The sequence below is a fragment of the Phyllostomus discolor genome, chromosome 11, assembly GCF_004126475.2.
Source record: "Phyllostomus discolor isolate MPI-MPIP mPhyDis1 chromosome 11, mPhyDis1.pri.v3, whole genome shotgun sequence".
Taxonomy (NCBI): Eukaryota; Metazoa; Chordata; class Mammalia; order Chiroptera; family Phyllostomidae; genus Phyllostomus; species Phyllostomus discolor.
In genome coordinates this window covers 58,753,786-58,761,816 of record NC_040913.2, presented here as the reverse complement: position 1 = coordinate 58,761,816, position 8,031 = coordinate 58,753,786, and positions in this window count along the sequence as shown.

Below are 8,031 nucleotides of genomic sequence, written 5' to 3'. Positions count from 1 at the left end.
TGAAGAAGAGCAAGGGATAGAAAACCTATTTCAAAAAGTAATGATAGAAAACTTCCCTAATTTGATGAGAGAGAAAGTCACACAAATCCAGGAAACCCAGAGTGTCCCAATCAAGAAGAACCCAAAGAAGGTCACTTCAAGACATATCATAATTAAAATGGGAAAATACCAAGATGAAGAGAGAATCTTAAAAGCAGTAAGAGAGAAACAGGAAGTAACATACAAGGGAACCCCCATGAGGTTAGCAGCTGACTTCTCAATGGAAACACTCCAAGCCAGAAGAGAATGGCAAGAAATATTCCAAGTAATGAGAACCAGAGGTCTACATGCAAGATTACTTTATCCAGCAAGGATCTCAATCAAGATAGAAGGCCAAATAAGAAGCCTTCCAGATAAAAGACGTCTAAAAGAATACACCTCCACCAAAACAGCTCTGAAAGAGATGCTAAATGGCCTGCTTTAAGAAAAATAAGGAAAAAAGAGAGAGAGAGAGAGAGAGAGGAGCACAGGTACAAAAATGGCAATGCATCAGTACCTATCAATAATAGCCTAAAATCATAAATGGATTAAATGCTCAAATCAAAAGACATAGAATAACTGAATCTATAAGAAAGTATGAACCACACATATGTTTCCAACACAAGACCCACCTCAGGACAAAAGATATACACAGACTAAAAGTGAAGGACTGGAAACAAATTTTCCAAGAAAATGGACAGGAAATTAAAGCCAAGGTAGCAATACTCATATCCGACAAAATAGACTTCAAAAAAAAAAAAAGGGGGCCATAAAAAGAGACCCAGGAGGTCACTTCATAATACTCAAGGGAAGAATCCACTAAGAAGACTTAAACATTGTAAATATATATGCACCCAACATAGGAGTACCCAAATACATAAAGAAAATCTTCGAGAACATAAAAAAAATATTGACAGCAACACAATTATAGTAGGGATTTTTAACACCCCACTGTCAAAAATGGACAGGTCTTCCAAACAAAATATCAACAAAGATATTGTGGCAGTGAACATGCCCTAGATGAAATGGACTTAACTGATATATATGGAACCCTTCATCCCAAAGAAGCAAAATACACATTTTTTTTCAAATGCACATGGAACATTTTCAAAGATAGACCACATGATAGGACACAAAGCTAGCCTCAACAAATTCAAGAAAATTGAAATTATACCAAGCACTTTTTCTAACCAAAAAGTACTGAAACTAGAAACCAACCCCAAGGGAAGAAACCTGAAACACTCAAAATCATGGAGATTGAATACCATGCTATTACATAATGAATGGGTCTAGAATGAAATAAAAGAAGAAATCAAAAACTTTCTGGAAACAAAGGAAAATGAACTCACAACCCAAAACTTATGGGACACAGCCAAGGCAGTCCTGAGAGGCAGGTTCATAGCAATACAGGCTTGCCTAAAAAAGATAGAAACATTTCAAACAAACAACCTAACCCTACATGTACAAGAACTTGAGGAAAACAACAAAAACACCCTAGAGCAAGTAGAAGGAAGGAAATAACCAAGATCAGAGCAGAATTAAATGACATAGAGACTAAAAGCACCATTCTAAGGATCAATGAATCCAAGAGCTGGTTCTTTGAAATGATAAACAAAATCGACAAGCTTTTAAGCAGGCTCCTCAAAAAAAAAAAAAAAAAAGAGAGAGAGAGAGAAGGTATCCAAATAAACACAATCAGAAATGAAAGAGGAGAGATTACAACTGACACCACACAAATACAAAGGATTGCAAGAAGTTACTATAAAGAAGTGTAAGTCAAGAAATTTGAAAACCTAGGTGAAATGAACAAATTTCTAGAAAAATATAATCTTCCAAAGCTTAATAAAAAAGAAACAGAAAGCCTGAAGAGACCACTAATAACAGATGAAATTGAAGCAATAATCAAAAAACTACTGACATACAAAAGTCCATGTTTGATGGTTTTGCAGAGAATTCTACAAAGACTTTAAGGAAGAGCTAACCCTATCCTTCACAGACTATTCCAAAAAAACCAGAATGATGGAAGACTCCCAAACTCTTTTGATGAAGCCAACACCATCCTACTTCCAAAACCAGAGAAAGACACAAGAAAGAAAGAAAACTTCAGGCCAATATCACTGATGAACATTGACGCTAAAATCCTCAGCAAAATATTGGCAAACTGCATCCAACAATACCTTAAAAAGATTATACACTATGACCAAGTGGGATTCAATCCAGGGATGCAAGGATGGTACAATACTCGCAAATCAGTAAATGTAATACATCACATAAACAAAAGCAAAGACAAAAATCACATGATCATATCAATAGATGTGGAAAAAGCATTTGATAAAGTACAGCACCCATTTATGATGAAAACACTCAGCAAAGTGAGAATAAAGGGAGCATTCCTCAACATAATAAAGGCCATACATGAGAGACCTACAGCCAACATCACACTCAATGGGCAAAAACTAAAATCTTCTGCACTGAGATCAGGAACAAGATAAGGTTGTCCAGTTTCACCACTTTTATTCAGTATAGTATTGGAAGTTTCAGCCACAGCTATCAGTCAAGAAAAGGAAATAAAAGGCATCCAAGTTGGAAAGGAGGAAACAAAACTTTCATTGTTTGCAGATGACATGATAGTGTACATAGAAAATCCTATGGACTCTGCCAAAAAACTGCTCGACCTAATAAATGAATTTGGCAAAACAGTAGGATACAAAGTCAATATCCAGAAATCAAAGACATTTTTGTATACCAAGAATGAAACAAAGAAGCAGAAATCAAGAAAAAATCCCATTTGATATAGCAAAATGAAAAATAAAATACCTAGGAATAAACCTAACCAAGAAAGTAAAAGACCTGTATATAGAAAACTACACAACACTGAAGAAAGAAACCAGAGAAGACACAAACTGAAACATATACTGTGGTCATAGATTGGAAGAATTAACATCATCAAAATGTGCATACTACCCAGAGCAATTTACACAGTCAATGCAATACCTATTAAAGCACCAATGGCATATTTCACAGACATAGAACAAACATTTCAAAAATTTATATGGAACCATAAATGAACCCAAACAACTGCTGCAATTTTGAGAAAGAAAAGCAAAGTAGAAGGGATCACAATGCCTGATACCAAACTGTATTACAAGGCCACTGTAATCAATACAGCCTGGTACTGGCATAAAAACAGGTACATGGACCAATGGAACAGAACAGAGAGCCCAGGAAGAAGCTAAAGTTTCTATGGCCAATTAATATTTGACAAAAGAGGCAGCAACATAAAATGGAGTAAAAACAGTCTCTTCAACAAATGGTGTTGGGGGAACTGGACAGCTATGTAAAATAAAATGAAACTCGAGCACCAACTTACACCTTATACAAAAATCAATTCAAGGTGGATAAAAGACTTAAATATAAACCATGACACCATTAAAGTCATAGAAGAGAATGTAGGTAGGAAAATATCAGATATTTCATGAAGAAACTTGTTTACTGACATGTCCCCTAGAGCAAGGGACATAAAAGAAAGAATAAACAAATGGGACCTCATCAAAATAAAAAGCTTCTGCACAGCTAAAGAAAACAGTGTCAAAATTAAAAGAGAACCAACTCTATGAGAAAACATATTTGCCAATGACACCTCAGACAAGTGTTGGATCTCCAAAACATATAAAGAACTTACATGACTACACTCTAAGAAGACAAGGAATCCAATTTAAAAATTGGCAAAGGACTTGAACAGACACTTCTCCAAGGGGGACATAGAGAAAATCCAAAGACACGTGAAACAATGTTCAATATTGCTAGTTATCAGAGAGATGCAAATTAAAACCACAATGAGATACCACTTAACACCAGCCAGAATGGCCATCATAAACAAAGCATCAAACAACAAGTGTTGGAGAGGTTGTGGAGAAAAGAGGACCCTAGTGCACTGTTGGTGGGATTGCTGACTATGGAAAACAGTATGGAGTTTTATCTGAAAACTAAGAATGGATCTGCCTTTTGACCCTGCAATTTCACTGCTAGATTATATCCTAAGAACACTGAAACACCAATTCAAAAGAACCTATGCACCCCAATATTCATAGCAGCACAATTTACAATAGCCAAGTGTTGGAAGCAAAGTAGATGCCCAACAGTAAATGAATGGATCAAAAATCTATGGTACATTTACACAATGGAATTCTATGCAGCAGAAAGAAAGAAGGAGCTCCTACCCTTTGCGACAGCACTGATGGAACTGGAAAGCATTATGCTAAGTGAAATAAGCCAGGCAGTGAAAGACAAAGGTATTTGTCTTTCCATATGATCTCACCTTTAACAGGAACCTAAACAACAAAACAAACAAACAAGCAAAATATAACCCAAGGCACTGAAATGGAGAACAGTTTGACAGTGTTCAGAGGGGAGAGGAGAGGGAATTTCAGGGGAATTTCAGGGGTAAAGGGTGTTTACAGGAACAAGTATAAATGACACATGGATAAAAACTAGGGGCAGGTGCAAATGGGAGGGAGGAGGGAAGCGCTGAGTGGGTGGGTTGGGATGAGAGTAAAAGATAGAAAATCTATCTGCAACAACAAATAAAATCTTACTGCAACAACAAATAAAACTTAAGAGAAGAAAAAAACAATAAATACAAATATTATCAAGGATTGTGTGTGATCATTACTAGATTTTTTTACTTGCGATAATAGCATTTAATATTTTTCTAATGATTAAAATAAGAGTTAATCATATGTGATTCAATGAATATCTACCAATCAATTAAGAAGATATTCATTGAATACAGGTTTTTATTCAAAACAATCTAGAATCCACTTTTAAATTTAATGCATGAAAAATAAATTATAATTAAAAATAAAATTTAATTTTATTTTTGGAAAATAACAATACAAGTTACACCTAGAAAATGTAACCAAATTATATCAGTTGAGAAACAAATCCAGGTTTTTTGGGATTGGTAGGAAAACTAAAAAAAGAGAGTTGAAAATAGGTAAGAATTACCATAGACATTTGCAGAGACAAAAGCTCAGATAAAATTCAAGTTTTCATATATGTATATATAGGGAGTTCAGCCCAGAACAATAAAAGTATATTTTGAAAGGATACTGGGAAATTTTTGGAAATAAAATCATAGTAGATTCTGGACAATGTTATAATATAGGTAAAAAAATCTTTCAGCTGATGAGGAAAATATAATAAAGTCTGAATTTATTTCAATTGAAACATGGCACTAACAAAGCCATTAGTTATACATAGAATGCCATCAGCTTATGTCACTGAGTATGGCCTCTGTTCCTCAGAACCCTACCCTCCAGATCTGTTCTGGCAAAGTGACTCTCTGCTTCAGACAGGTGAATGTTGAGCACCTTGTATTGATGAAACAAATGTAAACTAATTATATATCACAAGTCATATTATTGAAGGCCTTAGTTCACTAATTTTCAAAACCACATCAACAAAATGGACCAACCCTTAAAGCAAATCTTATGTGAAGAACCAAATGGAACTCTAATTATAGTTGACTAGAGTGCCCTCACCCTCCTCAGAAACTCCTCCTGGCAAGGATCCCAGAACAAATGTGCTGGCCACTGCAACCATCCAGAATAATGGACTATTTGAAAAGTGTGACAAAAACTGGCAAATTATTTGTGGAATCTGCACACCTACTATAAAGCCCTAATGGAGTTACCCTTATATATTTATTATGATTTCAATTTACATACATAGTGTGTTGTGAACATATCACAGTTTGACAATGCAATTTTGAGGTGCTTTGAAACATAACTAAAATACATTTTCAGTTTTGGTAATTATTACCAAGTAAGGAATGTCATATATACCTTTACTTCATAGTTGAGAAGTTGAATGCTCACATGTCACCCCATCAGTGATCTCAGGATCATGCTCAATCCCATTCCAGAGTAACACAACTTCTCATAAAGATGAAGGAAAGGGTAAAGTGGAGAGTCAAGGGATTCTTTATTGTTAAATTTTGACACACAAATTTGGCCCTGCTCCATCAAAAGGTTGACCACAAAAGTCAACAATCTGGATTTCACTCCTGTTTGTTAATTTATTTTTCTTGCATTTTTAAGTAGTTGAAATATCTACAGGATATTTTTGTCATTTTAAAATATAAAAATCAAATCCCATTATCTATATATTAAACTTTATTGGTATATAGCCACACATATTTGTTTGCATTTTATCTGTGGCTGCTTTATGATTGTGAGACTGTTGACCAATTTGAAGGAGACCTTATGGATCTCAAAGTAAAAAATATTTACTATTTGACACTTTGCAGAATATGTTTGTGCACTCATGAGAAATATCAAATTAGTGTCATCAAAATCCCTTGCTTCAGGAATATCTTCATACCCTATCTTTTAAGGCATCTTTCCTTATGAAATCTTCATTTCTTATAATGACTTAAAAGAAAAATTGTGGTACCACAGTTGCACATATTTTCTGCATAGTGTTCTATTCCAACTTCTAGTTTAGCTATGAACTTTATAGTTATTTACGAAGTTAAAAAAAACATTATGTATCACCTATATGTTCCATGTTTTAAGTAAAACAGATGCTTTGTATTAACTATGGATTTATATTATCTTAAAAAGCAGCTAAGAAACATCTTGTCTTTTTAAAAAATATATTTTATTTATTTATTTTTAGAGAAGGAAAGGAGGGAGAAAGAGAGAGAGAGAAACATCAACGTGTGGTTGCTGGGGACTGTGGCCTGCAACACAGGCATGTGCCCTGACTGGGAATCGAACCTGTGATGCTTTGGTTCGCAGCCCCTGCTCAATCCACTGAGCTATGCCAGCCAGGGCAAGAAGCATCTTGTCTTATATATAGACATAATAATTAATTATTACTTTAATTTGCTTGAAAAATAAAAAATATTAAAAAACTACATGTTGCTCAATTTTTAATATTAAAAATTAAATGGATAAATGTTAATATTTATAAAAGAAGCACCATTTGATAATATGAAGCAGATACAGGTATTATAAACTTAATTATAGAAATATGGGCCAAACCTAATGCCAATTAACTCTACTAAAATAAAGATTTACAAATTATATGCACCCACTCTCAAAAAAAGAAAATTACTAAATTAACCTTTGCCCATAACAATTTTCCTTGTTTATATACTATCCCTATCCCCTGCCCCTAGAAAATTTAGCTTAATCAAAATAAGATAATTACCTAATTATTACACATGTGATTATATGAACATATTATATTTACTTAAAAATAGAAATTTTATTGAATTTTGTGAAACCCTATGAATCAATATAACTTTTTTTTTTACCTTGAATAAGGTCACCTCTTATTATACATAAATGGATAAAAATATTATGCTACATTTACAATCACCTTATAATAAACAGATAAATGTAAAGGCTAAAATAATATGGCAAACTATTATATGCATGTATTAATATTGCCTTTTAATGGAAATGTTCTATAGGAACATTTATGATATTGGTAGAAACAATTAGACTAAAGTAAATTTGAAATATTATATGTGTATACTAAAATATTAATTTTAAAAGTTAATTCCTGATGATTTTCCCTTATTTTAACTTTCTTGTGTTGAAATACAATAACATAAATAAGGGTAAGGTCATCTGATAATGGATAGAATATTTTATAATTGTGAATGTAAATTTTTATTTGTATATAATAACCTCATAATGCAAAGAAAGGGTGGATGGGTGGAATAATCCTATCCAATAAATATTTAGTCCTTGTGTTATTCATATAGGCAGGAAATAAATGAAATTCGCTGGGAGTCTTTATTCCTCCTGATATTTTTTGAATAAAGATTGTTCATTTCAACCTGACATGATTTATCTTTTATCAGAAGCAAATGTCTAAGCAATGTATATTTTATTCTCTCATATGATTAACTACATTGTTCTCCATCCTATGTAATTTGTACTAATGAGTACTCAGTAAAAGCTATTTTACTTTCTTAAATAAAGGAATGGGCATCTA